Source organism: Thalassophryne amazonica, chromosome 5, assembly GCF_902500255.1.
Source record: "Thalassophryne amazonica chromosome 5, fThaAma1.1, whole genome shotgun sequence".
Classification (NCBI taxonomy): Eukaryota; Metazoa; Chordata; class Actinopteri; order Batrachoidiformes; family Batrachoididae; genus Thalassophryne; species Thalassophryne amazonica.
In genome coordinates, this window is record NC_047107.1 from 98,193,168 (window position 1) to 98,209,618 (window position 16,451).

Here is a 16,451-nt window from a genome sequence, read left to right on the forward strand (position 1 = left end):
ACGACTCTGTAAAGCTCAACAAGTTTGCGGACAACACCACCCTCATCGGACTCATTTCGGATGGGGATGAGTCTGCCTACAGGAGGGAGGTGGACCGGCTGGTGACCTGGTGCAGCAGTAACAACTTGGAGCTCAATGCCCAGAAAACAGTGGAGATAATCGTGGACTTCAGGAAAGCCACAGCCCCCCCACCCTCCCTCGCCCTCACCAACAGCCCCATCACCACTGTGGTCTGTCACTGCTTCCTCGGCACCACCATCACCCAGGACCTCAAGTGTGAGTCAACCATCAGCTCCCTCATCAAGAAGGCCCAGCAGAGGATGTACTTCCTGCGACAGCTGAAGAAGGCCAAGCTGCCTGTCCAGCTGATGGTGCAGTTCTACACGGCCATCATCGAGTCCATCCTCTGCTCCTCCATCACGGTGTGGTACGCCGGGGCCACAGCCAGGGACAGACACAGACTGCAGCGCATTGTGGCCTCTGCTGAGAAGGTGATCGGCTGTAGCCTTCCATCTCTCCATGACCTGCACGTCTCCAGGACTCTGGGCCGAGCAGGTCGGATCACAGCCGACCCTTCTCATCCTGCACACGGTCTATTCAAACCACTCCCCTCAGGCAGGAGGCTACGGTCCATCCGGACCAGAACCTCCCGCCATAAGAACAGTTTCTTCCCCTCTGCCGTTAGACTCATGAACACCTCATAACTCAGTCACCTTAAGCTTAACTCTGTCACTTTATCATCTTATCACGGGTCACTTTAGACAATGTACTTTGGTTTTTAATTGCAATCCTCCCACTGCACTGTTTTTTCTGTTTCTCTGTTTTTCTGTTGCACACAGCCTTTCATATTTCATATTTCTTTTTTCATCTTATATTTTACCTTATTTTGACACATATGTTATATTTTATCTTAGCATTTTATCTCTTGTTAATGTTGCACCATTGTACCGAAGCAAATTCCTAGTCTGTGAATCCTGTTCACTGACAATGGCAATAAACTTCTTCTGATTCTGATTCTGATGTACCTGGGTGGTTGCCAATCAGGACCCAAGTCGGTTACATGGTGTGTTGGATACGGCAATGTACATCATCAGTTCATGCCCCCAGACCTCACCCGACCTGAGAGAAGTATGTGCCGGTGGTGCAGATGGTGTATGAGGACAGTGTGACAGCAGTGAGGAATGCAGCAGACAAGCTGATTGGAGGCAGAGCTGAAGATGCTGCGATTTTCCTTGGGAGCGATGAGGATGGACAGGATGATGAATGAGCATATCAGAGAGACAACACAGGTACAATGAACATGCAGATGAGAGACACAAGGTACATCAGAAGAAAGATGATGAGGATAGAGCCACTTTCCAAGGGTGGAAGAGGGATGCCAAAGAGGGTGTTTGAGGACATGGTGATGTAAGACATGCTGCTTTGTTTGTGTGAGACAGATGATCTGCTATGGTGACCCCTAATAGGAGAAAGAAGATGAAGAAAATAATACAAGGACAGAAAAAAAGCAACTAGCTGGTCATATTTAATTTTCTATAACATCTAAATAGATAATTGTCATTTGATTGGTGGTTTGTATGTCACGTGATATAGATCATTTGTCCCATTTGCCATTTTTCTCCATTTACTGTGCAATTTTGGTTCCATACATTTTGCACCATTGCACGCAGTGCAACACAGCAACGGTGCTTAGTTTAAAAACAAACATGGCGGGGTTTGTTTTGGTGACAGAAGACAATTTGAATGAGCTTACTGACACTGCTCATTCTTCTAACACACACACACACACACACACACACACACACACACACACACACACACACACACACACACACACACACACACACACACACACACACACACACACACACACACACACACACAAACAAATCAAGTACACCATAAGCCGTCTGGAGGCATTTGCAGTATTTGCTGGGATGTCTCTAAGCTGAAGCAGAACTGCTGTCGGACGAAGAGCTCGACAAATGTCTGTTGTGATTTTTCAGTGGACTGAGGAAAGCAGGCGGCAGTCTGTACAGGAACAACTTTAGATTGGACTGCAATTTAATGCTATGTGTTGGACTGGTTGGAACATCTTGACCTCAAAGGACCAGTGACGTGCACCAAAATGTTTTTCTCTTGTTTATAAGTGAACAAAATATCAAATAACAAGGATCTATTTTAGCTGTTATATAAAACAAATAATGAATGCTTTTTCATTTGTTCAATGGAAAGAATATTTCATGAGGTGAAAGATGAAATGTTCTAATGATCCTTCTTTCATCTTTCACCTCATGAAATATTCGCACCATTGCACTCAAAAACATACATTATTTCTTTACTGTGCTGCTCCAACACTCGGCTATCCTAAAACAGCTTCACACCAGATTTGGCCTGAAGACAGAAAATATGGAGGTAAACAAAACAGAAGGCAGAGAAAAAAAGGGGAAATGAAACCATTGGAGATGGAGAAGGAAAAAATGAATGTAGAAAGCAGAAGAGAAAGCGTGGGAGGTTGGAGAAAGATAAGTTGGAAAGTTGTGTCTTGTTTCAGCTGTAGTATTCTAACAACCTGCACACTTCAACAAAATCAGACACCTTTCAGATCTGATATTCTCTGAAAGTAAGGCATCCTTTCATTGTCAGCCCACACAAAGTCCATACTGAAAGAGGTTTTAAGGACAAAAAGTGTGTAAAGGTGTCTTTAAGTAATATGTAGAGTTGCCGACAAATGTTTACATAGGTAAGTCCATAAGTATTTCGACAATAATTATATTTATTTATTGCCTCTGTACACTACAGCAAATGGATTGAAATAAAGCAGTTACCATTTATAACATCCAACCCCAATTCGAATGAAGCTGGGATGTTGCGTAAAATGTAAATAAAAACAGAATACAATGATCTGCAAATCCTATTCAACCTATATTCAATTGATACACCACAAAGACAAGATATTTAATGTTCAAACTGATAAACTTTATTGTTTTTGTGCAAATATTTGCTCATTTTGAAATGGATGCCTGCAACACATTTCAAAAAAGTTGGGACAGTATGTTTACCACTGTGTTACATCACCTTTCCTTCTAATAACACTCAATAAGTGTTTGGGAACTGAGGACACTCATGATTGGGTATAAAAGGAGCATCCCCAAAAGTCTCAGCCGTTCACGAGCAAAGATGGGGCGAGGATCACCACTTTGTGAACAACTACATGAAAAAATTGTCCAGCAGTTTAAGAACAATGTTTCTCAACATTCAATTGTAAGGAATTTAGGTATTCCATCATCTACAGTCCCTAATATAATCAGAAAATTCAGAGAATCTGGAGAACTTTCTACATGTATGTAGAAAGTTGTATGTACATGCAAGGCTGAAAACCAACATTGAATGCCCGTGACCTTCAATCCCTCAGGCAGCACTGCATTAAAAACGAACAACTTTGTGAAAAGTATCTTACCGCGTGGGCTCAGGAACACTTCAGAAAACCATTGTCAGTTAACACAGTTCGTCGCTGCATCTACAAGTGCAAGATAAAACTGTACAATGAAGAGAAAGCCATACATCAACAACATCTCCGCCTTCTCTGGGCCCGAGCTCATTTGAAATGGACAGACGCAAAGTGGGAAAGTGTGCTGTGGCTTGATGAGTCCACATTTCAAATTATTTTTGGAAATCATGGATGTCGTGTCTTCTGGATAAAAGAGGAAAAAGACCATCCAGATTGTTACCTGCACAAAGTTCAAAAGCCAGCATCTGTGACGGTATGGGGTGTGTTAGTGCCCATGACATGGGCAACTTACTTGTTGATTTCCAGTTTACACCTAAGTAAGTAAGTAAGTAAGTAAGTAGGCTTTATTTGTATAGCACCTTTCAGAGACAAGAGCCACAAGGTGCTTCACAACACACACACACACACACACACACACACACACACACACACACACACACACACACACACACACACACACACACACACACACACACACACACACACACACACACACACACACACACACACACACACACACACACACACACACACACACACAAAACTACTACAAAAGAGCACCTCTGGGAAGTTTTATAGGACTGAAGTCTTCCACTTGTGCTCTCAACATTTTTTGTTGAAACTGGGAGGACATATTCTGGTCAGATGAGACCAAAACCGAACTCTTTCTTGGATACCATAATATACACCATGTTTGGAGGTCAAATGACCCCAAAAAACACCATCCCAAAAGTCAAATTTGGAGGTGGAAGCATCATATGGTGTGGGGCCTTTTTACAGCATCTAGCACTAGCAAACGTCATATAATTGAATGAAGGTTGAATGTAAAAATGTACCGAGACATTCTTAATAAAAATCTGCTGCCATCTACAAGGACGATGAAGATGTGAAGAAGAAATGAAGGTGGACATTTCAGCAAGACAATGATCCCAAACACACAGCCAAGGAAACTCTAAACTGGCTTTAGAGAATGAAAATAAAGCTGCTGGAATGTCCCAGCCAATCACTTGAGTTGAATCCAATCTGAAAAATCTATGGAAAGAACTAAAGATCAGAGTTCATAGAAGAGGTCCACTGAACCTTCAAGATTTGAAGACTGATTGTGTGGAAGAATGAGCCAAAATCACACCTGAGCAATGCATGTGACTAGTTTCTCCAAACAGGAGGCATCTTGAAGTTGTCATTATCAACAAAGGCTTTTGTACCAAGTATTAAATAAATTTTAGTAAGAGCAGGGCCGTATTATAGGAATGTGAAAGGGGGGGTTTCAAATCCTTGAGTTGGGGGTCCAGTGGGCCGCAGGGCCCCCGGTGGGGTCGAGTGGCAACGCCCTCGTGGGGGGCTCAGGGGAGCAAAGCCCCCCGAAGCAGAAGCTTTTTGAGTATTTCGAGGGGTAAAAAGCTACATAAATTTCATTTGAAACCCAAAATGTATCATTTTAGGAAATACATTTTTATATACAAAATTGGATCGGTTGCCATAAGAACCACCCAGGAAGAACCAAGATAACATTAATGCAAACTTTATACCTGCCTGTCGGTTGCGAATGACGCAACCGACAGGTGTGAAAAAACTCACGCATGTGCACGAAGGTTCAAGCTTGGGTGATGCAAGCGCACATGATTCAAATCCATATAGTTTTTGCAAAAAATAAAAAGGTCGGATAGTTTTCTAACAGACCTCGTATTTAGCGGTATGAATATTCGTGTTTACATTACATTACATTACATTGTTCCTGCTTTTAAACTCAGATAAAACTGAAGTTATTGTACTTGGCCCCACAAATCTTAGAAACATGGTGTCTAACCAGATCCTTACTCTGGATGGCATTACCCTGACCTCTAGTAATACTGTGAGAAATATTGGAGTCATTTTTGATCAGGATATGTCATTCAAAGCGCATATTAAACAAATATGTAGGACTGCTTTTTTGCATTTACGCAATATCTCTAAAATTAGAAAGGTCTTGTCTCAGAGTGATGCTGAAAAACTAATTCATGCATTTATTTCCTCTAGGCTGGACTGTTGTAATTCATTATTATCAGGTTGTCCTAAAAGTTCCCTGAAAAGCCTTCAGTTAATTCAAAATGCTGCAGCTAGAGTACTAACGGGGACTAGAAGGAGAGAGCATATCTCACCCATACTGGCCTCTCTTCATTGGCTTCCTGTTAATTCTAGAATAGAATTTAAATTCTTCTTCTTACTTATAAGGTTTTGAATAATCAGGTCCCATCTTATCTTAGGGACCTCATAGTACCATATCACCCCAATAGAGTGCTTCACTCTCAGACTGCAGGCTTACTTGTAGTTCCTAGGGTTTGTAAGAGTAGAATGGGAGGCAGAGCCTTCAGCTTTCAGGCTCCTCTCTGTGGAACCAGCTCCCAATTCAGATCAGGGAGACAGACACCCTCTCTACTTTTAAGATTAGGCTTAAAACTTTCCTTTTTGCTAAGCTTATAGTTAGGGCTGGATCAGGTGACCCTGAACCATCCCTTAGTTATGCTGCTATAGACTTAGACTGCTGGGGGGTTCCCATGATGCACTGAGTGTTTCTTTCTCTTTTTGCTCTGTATGCACCACTCTGCATTTAATCATTAGTGATTGATCTCTGCTCCCCTCCACAGCATGTCTTTTTCCTGGTTCTCTCCCTCAGCCCCAACCAGTCCCAGCAGAAGACTGCCCCTCCCTGAGCCTGGTTCTGCTGGAGGTTTCTTCCTGTTAAAAGGGAGTTTTTCCTTCCCACTGTCGCCAAGTGCTTGCTCACAGGGGGTCGTTTTGACCGTTGGGGTTTTTACGTAATGATTGTATGGCCTTGCCTTACAATATAAGCGCCTTGGGGCAACTATTTGTTGTGATTTGGCGCTATATAAATAAAATTGTTTGAAATTGATTGATTGACATTATGAATATGTACGTATATGTATGTTATGTATTAAAATAGCGGTATTTAATTTGATGACCTTGTTTAACTCGCGAAATTCGCATAATAAATCCCATGTGAATATTTGCACCTTTACAGTATTTGCAACAGGAAGGAGAAGCTCCCTTTATTTCTCAGCTTATACATACAAACATGTTTTTATGTATGTCTACATGGGTATTTACAAGCCCACTAATCTGTTTGATATCAGAGGAGGATAGGGACCAGGGAGCAAAAATTCTCAACCCCCATGGAAAAAGTTTATCTAGCAGTTCCCCCTTTCATCACTTAAGAGATTACTGTGGCAGAGGAAATTGAAACTTGAGGGTGTGTGATAATAGCTGTGTAACAGTTAGTGCTTATTGCTTATTATCAATGAAAAGAATATACATAACGTTGATATCCAGATCAGAAAAAAATCTGCAGAAAAAAATCTGCAGAATTCTCGGGGGGGCTCCTCTTTCCATGACAAAAACTCCTGTAACAGTGGAATGTGCCGTTCATTTCCAAACTGGACGCTGTGTTTTATCCGGGATGTCATCTGACTAACACAGGAATTGTGAAAAGACGTGGACATCAGCATTTTTTCGGCACATTGAGACAGACGTGCGGAGGAATTCCGTGCGTCGCGGCGGTGCCGCATGGCGCAAGGCAACGCCGTGATGAAGCCTCACAGGACATGTTCTGGCATGTCCAGGCACATCCACAATTTCTCGGATAATCACTCGATGGAAAAACCACCGACAGCTGTCTGAACGCCATCTCAAAGCCGTCCTGTGAGACCAAAATGGAGGTGGTTTTGTCTCGCTCCAGTAGCGAATCCATCGTGATGCGCGAAGCCTCCGCTCAGCTTTCCATGACAAAATCTCTTGTTAAAAGTGAAATCTGCCGGAAAATGGTTGATGTGCAGCTCTTGTGATAACCAGAGAAATTGCACACGATGGTCAGGGATCCATACAGCCATCTGTTTAGAAATGAAATGGTCGTTCAGCCTGTCGATGGCAGCTTCGGAGCGCGGCGCACCACCAGTCGCTCTGGGCCGGCCTTAAAGCGACAGTAACACTCTGTAATTTCTTTGAAGTCCATAAAATTTTCACCAAAAATCATTTGAATTTCTCAAATGGTGTCCACTTTGATGTCCCTCACAGTTTCTGAAAAAATTTTGATCAAGCAAAGCGGCAGTCTCTGAGCCATTCCTAAACAATGAAAAAAAATGACGAGGGGGTGGACCACTCCTCACTCAAAGCCTGCTCACAGGCGAATGACGCAACCGACAGGCGTGAAAAAACTCACGCATGCACACGAAGGTTCAAGCTTGGCTGACGCAATCACACGTGATTCAAATCCATATGGTTTTTGAAAAAAATAATGTCGGATACTTTTCTAATAGACCTCGTATTTACTGAGAAAAATGGAGATGTGTTCAATACTTATTTTACACACTATATATATGAAGAGCAACTGAGAAGTGTTGAGCCTGAGTCAAAGTTTTTACATTCTGAGAAACCAACATTTGTCAACATTGTAGCCAGTAAGTCAAAACTTCACATATTCTCAAGAAATGTTGGTTTCTCAGAGATGAACAACCACACCCTACTTTTTCTGCGTCAGGCTGAGAAATTCTCACCTCCCAATTGTAACTGTTAATTTTAAATCACTTTATATGGAAATAAAGTTGACATTATACTGTAATTGCCTTACACATAATATTTGATGAATTTGGAAAATGTGAAGCAGGGGAACACTGAGCTTTCATGATTATCAATTTATGTCTGCAACTGTATCAGTGTGTTCCTTAAAATGAATTTGTGTCAAATTCTGACACAATGTTGCTGACTAGTTAATAATCCTTTGTGAATCTTTTGTCTTTGTGAATATGGACAAAGAAACTGCCATTCACAAAATCTGCCACCAGATGGCACTACATGTACATAGTTTGCAGAGGGAGGAAACAAAAGAAAACTTGCACAAAGTCGCAAAGTTTAGAAAAGGAGAAAAGACATGGTAGTACAGGGACAGAACTAGACAGAACCCCCCCACCCCCCACCCACCCACACACACACACACACACACACACACACACACACACACACACACACACACACACACACACACACACACACACACACACACACACACACACACACACACACACACACACACACACACACACACACACCCAAAAAGCAACAAGAAGAAAAAACAAATGCTCTTGCATTGGTCCCTGGAGGCCTGAACAGAGTCTCCAAAGGCTTCAAGTGCCTGAATCTCACCACCTGTGTCCCTCGCTCTCAGCTGGATACACACACAGTAAAACATGAGTTTAAGTCCTGAAATATTACTGGGCACCTGATCAACAACAAGCTTTTGTCACAGTCAAATAGTCTGCATGTAAAAATCAAACCCTCAGAAATCAGCAGTGCCTGGGCCTGAAATGATTTGTAGAGTAATTACACTCAACAAAAATATAAACGCAACACTTTTGGTTTTGCTCCCATTTTGTATGAGATGAACTCAAAGATCTAAAGAGAGAAATGGTGATATTGTATATGTATACAATATCACCATTTCTCTCAAATATTGTTCACAAACCAGTCTAAATCTGTGATAGTGAGCACTTCTCCTTTGTTGAGATAATCCATCCCACCTCACAGGTGTGCCATATCAAGATGCTGATTAGACACCATGATTAGTGCACAGGTGTGCCTTAGACTGCCCACAATAAAAGGCCACTCTGAAAGGTGCAGTTTTATCACACAGCACAATGCCACAGATGTCGCAAGATTTGAAGGAGCGTGCAATTGGCATGCTGACAGCAGGAATGTCAACCAGAACTGTTGCTCGTGTATTGAATGTTCATTTCTCTACCATAAGCCATCTCCAAAGGCGATTCAGAGAATTTGGCAGTACATCCAACCAGCCTCATAACCGCAGACCACGTGTAACCACACCAGCCCAGGACCTCCACATCCAGCATGTTCACCTCCAAGATCATCTGAGACCAGCCACTTGGACAGCTGCTGGAACAATCGGTTTGCATAACCAAAGAATTTCTGCACAAACTGTCAGAAACTGTCTCAGGGAAGCTCATCTGCATGCTCGTCGTCCTCATCGGGGTCTCGACCTGACTCCAGTTCGTCGTCGTAACCGATTTGAGTGGGCAAATGCTCACATTTGCTGGCGTTTGGCACGTTGGAGAGGTGTTCTCTTCACGGATGATGCAAAGGAGATGTGTTGCACTGCATGAGGCAAATGGTGGTCACACCAGATACTGACTGGTATCCCCCCCCCAATAAAACAAAACTGCACCTTTCAGAGTGGCCTTTTATTGTGGGCAGTCTAAGGCACACCTGTGCAGTAATCATGGTGTCTAATCAGCATCTTGATATGGCACACCTGTGAGGTGGGATGGATTATCTCAACAAAGGAGAAGTGCTCACTATCACAGATTTAGACTGGTTTGTGCACAGTATTTGAGGGAAATGGTGATATTGTGTATGTGGAAAAAGTTTTATATCGTTGAGTTAATCTCATACAAAATGGGAGCAAAACCAAAAGTGTTGCGTTTATATTTTTGTTGAGTATAATTCGTACATCAACAGAATAATAATTATTATTTATTTTTGTAATCCAATAATCAATAATTTATCAATGATTCAACTGTTGATGGACTGTTTCTTAGTTTCAGTTAAGGACTCTGTTTTTGTTTCTTCTGCTTGTTGAGAAATTCTTGTAAACTTTGTAAAAACCTTGTAACTGTTAGACTGGCCTATGCAGTGGGTCACCCCTCTGAGTCTGGTCTGCTTGAGGTTTCTTCCTCATTATTATCACAGGGAGTTTTTCTTTGCCACTGTCGCCTGTGTGCTTGCTGGGGGTGGTAGGGATGTCGGGGTGGGTTGGTAAGATCAGACCTTATTCGTGTGAAGCACCTTGAGGCAGCACTGTTGTCATTTGGCACTATACAAATAAAATAAATTAAATTGAATCAAGAAGGAAACAAAGCTACAGTGTGCATGATTTGGTGGTGGTGGTGGTGGGGGTGTTCATTTTCTATACCCGTTTAGTGAGTGGCGGCTCCTGAAAAATTTCTCAGGAAGGGCAATTTTTTTTTCTGATAATGATTAAGGCAACCTATTCAGTAAATACATTAAGCAAGACAATCATATTATTTTTTGTTAGCTGATTAACTTATACAGCAATACCTCCACTAGATGGCAGCATACAACAGAAAGATTTCCTCTCTAGCAACATAAATTACAGGTGGAAAGCTACATAAGAAAATTGCATCCAGGAACATTCACAAGCAAAACAATCAAAATGAAATGGACCCACAACAACTTAACCCACGTATTCACGCTGGGAACAACTGGGGATTGAGGACTTTACCGTAAGGGTTTTAGTGATTTTCAGATGGAAAAGTGCTGTATAGATTTGTGTGCATGTGTTGTGTAATATTCTCAAGTAAAATGAGATGATCTGGGCTGGCACAGAGGTGTTAAACAAGCTGTGACATAAATTCATCTTTAATCGGGAGAACATCTGTGAAAACACTCAGAATTGTGGGACTTTGAAGATGTTATATAAAAGATGATTTTGCACAATATGACCCTTTTAATAATTACCTTATTAGCTCTAAGATCATTTCATTTTTAAATCTGTCCATTGAACATTCATATCTGGATGAAAAGCATCATGGATCAAACAGTTTAAAGCTGTTTTAAGCCCACAGAGCTCTATAAAACTGTCAGTTAAAGATCGTTAAAGCCAAACCCATTGGTTACGTTCAAACTGCCACGTGATCTGGTGTTGTTATTTAAACTGTGCAAAAAAAATGTCAAAAGGCACAGACATTTAACCCAGTTAATGTTCTCAAAACACTTTATCAGTGACATCTAAACAAAACAGAGCAAGTCAGTGACAGCTAAACAAAACAGAGCAAGTCAGTGACATCTAAACAAAACAGAGCAAAGTGTGATTAATCATGATTTAAAAAAATAAAACAAAGTAATCTGAAGATGTTATTTTGATCAGTGGGAAAGGTAATGTTGTGGGTTGTCTTTGTCTGCCATTGTCCTCTCCCTGTCTGTCCTTTTGTGTGTTGTTTGTCTGTTTTCCCTCCAGGTGGTGCACTGCAGAGCTGAGGAACACCTGAGATTCATCAATTCCTTGCACCTGTGATTCATGAGCACCTGATGATGAGCGGCCTACTTAAACCCTGGCTTTGAGCTCCGTCTTTGCCAGATTCTACTGATGCTTCCATGAGCTACCTCAACCTTGAGCGCTGTCTTCTGAGAGATTTCCCTGAGATGCCTTCAGTGTGAATTCTGAGCTTCCCACAGCTTCTCTCAAAGGTAACCTGGCCGCTCTATTTTCCGCAATAGAGTACTTTGACCTTTGGTGTTTCCAGATGCCTTCCCGTGCAGCTTTCCGCACCACTACCTGCAAAGCTTACTACGTCACTTTTGGAACTTACAGCTGTGCCGCTGTTCATCTGCAGTCTGCCTCAGCGCGTGCTGCTCTGCTCCTGTCAGCTAAGTTCCTGTCATCTTTGAGTTTGTGAGATTCTGCCTCTCATTCAGCTCCTGTGAGTGACTTCATCTGTTTATTCCTAAGAACTGTATGCAGAACTACTAAGAACTTCCAAGTCATTTCTGAAGCCAAGTTCCAGCTAAATTGAACTGCGTCATAAGATGCGCTGCAGCTTAATTGCACTACTGACCTCTGAACAATTCCTGAACTGTAAACATTCCTACATTAAGCCTCCGTGCAAACTTTTAACATTCTGTTGTTAAAGGCTTCCGGTGTTGCAGACCAAACGGTCCCCCTAAAAATCATCCCCCCCGACGACACGGTTCATGGATTAACACCTCGTTTCTGCTTCAAACTGCATTCCAGTCATCATCTATCTCAGCGACAGATATCTGAAGCTTTAGTACAACAGTCATTTCCACATAAATTCAGCATTATTTCATCATAAATGGCAGCAGAAGCGATGAGTGCCATGGCTAGCTGATGCGTTCACTGCGCATCGAACATTTTAAAGTGTCACGGAATTTTGCCTCGTTTTTGCTTAAAACTGACTTTAGAATGATTTAAGAGGTTTTACCTTTACCATCTGATGGTTAATAATCCCATTAATCCATTTGATTGCTTTGGGTGAAGAGACTTTGTCTCAGACGTGCTGCTGTGATCCGAAATGATGCATGCGCAGATGCAAAAGGCAGACCGTTCCTCCGTCCTCGGCTCTGTGCTGCCACTTGGCTCTGGGTCCTGTCCTGGATTTCAATCCACTCTCAAACCTGGTTCTATTTGCACTGCAGCTCCCGGCTTTCCACCGCTACGAGCAGGCCCTGTCTCTGCTCTGCAGGCACCATCACCAGCTTCAGCATTATTATTTCTTTGATAATCATTCTAAATAAATCTCCTTTCGTTCACACCTGTTCTCGTCCTTGCTCCCAGCATTTGAGTCCATCACCTGACTGGTCCAGTCCCATCCGGACCTTGAACCATAACAGGGAAGTGATCTATATATTCATAGATTTAAGACATTGCACAGGTGCAATCACAGACTAGTGAGGATTTGAGAATGATTAACCTGCACCATGTATCTCTAACAGGGACATAAACACTGACTTTGCGTTACTGGACTGCACCTGTCAGTTAATGTACATTGAGTTATGTTTTTCATAATATAAATACGTAATCCATACCTGTCAATCAAAAATAACAAGTATTCTAATTGTATAGGTGACAATATGCCTTTGGTCTGAATGATTGTGGTCATTTTATGACTATACTGTAAATCTGCACTCACTGCATTACTTCTGCTCAGGTGTGAACATTTACCGTTGCAATGCATGTTTAATGCAGTTTCTTTTTTTTTTTTATCACATTACATATTCAAGCTTTTCATTCTGCTGTCTGATGTGCATGTCTGCAAACTTTAGGAAGAAACTGAGTTTAACAAGGAAAAAAGGATATGAGATGAAATGGTGAAAAATGCTGTAGCTGCAGGATTTTGCACCATTTAATCTCACTGAAAAGTGTCTCACCTACAGGTAAGTCATTTGGCCGACTCAAATCTTCAGGATGACATGTAACAGTTTTAATGGATGTTCACAGAGAAAAATGATGAGATTAAAAAAAAGGGGGGGCAAAAACGCAGAGGCATTATTTCTCAAGACAGACGTTCTAAAATAAGAATGTACTAAAAACCACTGCTGAAAAGAACAAATATTTCATAAAGAATGAACTATTTTGTAGAGATCAAAAAAATCGATTGGGTGTGACAGCTGACACTGACAGTAAAGTGTAACTGATTTCTCCAGCTAAAAATCAAAGTGAAATTGGTTTTGATTACAGAACTGGAAAACTGATTAAGTAAGATACTGTTTCAAAGAGTGTTATCCAGTTGGATCCCAACTAAAGACACTGGGGAGGTGATGGTCAAGAACAGGGGTCACCAACCTATCTCCTGGAGATCACCTGTCCTACAGGTTTTCCATGTGGCTCTGTTGCAACCACAACTCATGAGTCAAGTCAGATGATTTCTAGCTCTTGATTAGCTATGCACACAATCTTTGTTAATTAACAGTAGGTGGAGCAGGGAGTATCGGAAAGACATGAAGAACGGGTGGACTCCTGAAACAGGGTTGGTGTCTAGAACTTCAAGAGGTGTGCTTGAGAGCAGCATATTCTGTTTCATTGGCCGGCTTTTAATCCCTAAATTGCTCCTGATGTGCAGTTAAGCATGTTGATGTGAGTGTGCGTCTGTGATTGTGAGGCATCATTGTAAAGGACTTGGAGCATCTGCATCCGATGGAAAAGACCTATACAAATGGAGTCCATTGACCAAATATGGTATAATATGTCTGTACATGTGAGGCCCTTCGAGGATATGATACTCTTTGCCCAAATCTAACACTCACCGGAAGCGCGGAGGACCCACCACTCACCACCACCTCAATCTCATTCTCAAGGTATACAAGGGTGATTCTTTAACTACGGGCACTATTGGCCTTGTAAATGTAATTTCCACCACACCATTGCCTTACAATATAAAGCGCCTTGGGGCAACTGTTTGTTGTGATTTGGTGCTATATACATGTGCTCTGATGTTACTGTTTATCTCCATAGAAACTACCCACACAATCTTTCATACAAACTTTTAAAGGGACATTATTGTTGTGGTGGAAATTACGGCAATAGTGTGGGAGAACTACATTTCGTTTAAAAAAAAAAAAAATCACAACAGTTGTATGACATTGAATACCCCAATTATGTTTTGATTATTTTACTGATATTTTATTCAGAGATTTTAAAACATTAGAAAAAACGTTTGTTTACTATTCATTTTTATCATTGAAGATCATAAGTCTGGGTGTGGGACAAGCACAAAACGGCAATATTTGCATATAATGATGCTGAAAAAAGGTGAAAGTCATCATAGACTACTAGGACAAATTTCTTAAAACACTTTCATTGTAAAGATAACTATAGAAGTGTGAAATTTCCCCTTTTTTCTTTTTTCATAAATATGATAAAGGGACATAAAAGTGCCCGTAGTCTAAGAATCACCCACAAATCAAATTAATCGTGCCAAAGATACAAGTGGTGTCACACACACACATGGCACCAGACGTGACTGAGTCAAGCTGAGCTGGGAGGTGTAATTATGATTGGTCGGCTTCTTGACCTATCTACAAACTGATCAAATTGAATGATGATTATCACAAGAATGATTTGAGTACCTTAAAGCACTTTTATATAACTTTCTTTCTGAACCATCTGTTTATCTAATTAATTTGCCTCCCAAGCATATTTCTTCCTGTCCAAACTCTTCCTATAAACTTTCTTTTTTTCACTCTTCCTCTCTCTCGTTTGCTCTTTCCTTTTTCCTGCCCTCCATCTGAGCATTGAAATGCTGAGCTGATTTGACGACAGGTAATAAGAACTCATACTAGGTAGTAGTATGTAAGCATGAAACAATGAAAAGTTATGGCAATCTGACACTCGACCCTAATCACCTTGACCTTTACACAAAAGATTGGCCCCTGGCTGACCTTGCCAGGGCAGTTATGGAATTCACATAAGTATGTGACACATTTGGTCCAAATGACATTGAAAATCGGGCAGCACGGTGGCTTAGTCATTAGCACTGTTGCCTCACAGTGAGAAGGTCATGGGATTGATTCCCACCTGTGGCCTTTCTGGGTGGAGTCTGCACATTTTCTCTGGGCTCCCTCCGGGTGCTCTGGCTTCCTCTCACATCCAAACACATGCAGGTTAGGTGGATTAGAAACTTTAAATTGTCCGTAGGAGTGCGTGTGGGTGTGAATGTGTTTGTCTATATGTGGCCCTACGACAGACTGGCGTCTTGTCCAGGATGTACACTGCCGCGCTCCCTATGTCTGCTGGGATAGGCTCCATTCTGAATCTTCTGATCTAATTGGTCCAGTTATTTATATAGCTATTCTACTCTAGATCTATCTTTACCCCAACTTCAACTGGTCAATAAGCTTCTTGTATGAAATCATTGGTCACATGTTCTTGGGATAAAATAAATAAATGATAAACTTTATAAAGGGCTGTCCCGGGAATCAACACACTAAACAAAATAAACTCCAATAATAAAAGTACACTACAACAATGCACAAAAATCTCAAATACCCTATGGCCAACCCTCCAAATGTGCTCACATTTTTATTGTAGTGTTTCCAATGCTCAGCAGTCCGTGTTACTCTGCATCAAATAACTTCCAATATGTTGTCTTATTTACGTTTATTTGTTTATGTTGCTTATTACTGGAATTTAAAAGCTATTATTTAAGTAACAGCACACACTGTGGTGTCCACCTGTGCAACTGAGTTCCTGACAGTTGTTAAACTCACCCCCAGGGAAATGCTGAGTTAAAACACATACTGTTCCACACACAGAAAACAAACAAAAAACCACACCTTTGATTTATTCTCTTGTGCGACTTAAAATATGTTGCATAAAAGAATTTTTCAATTTTATTTT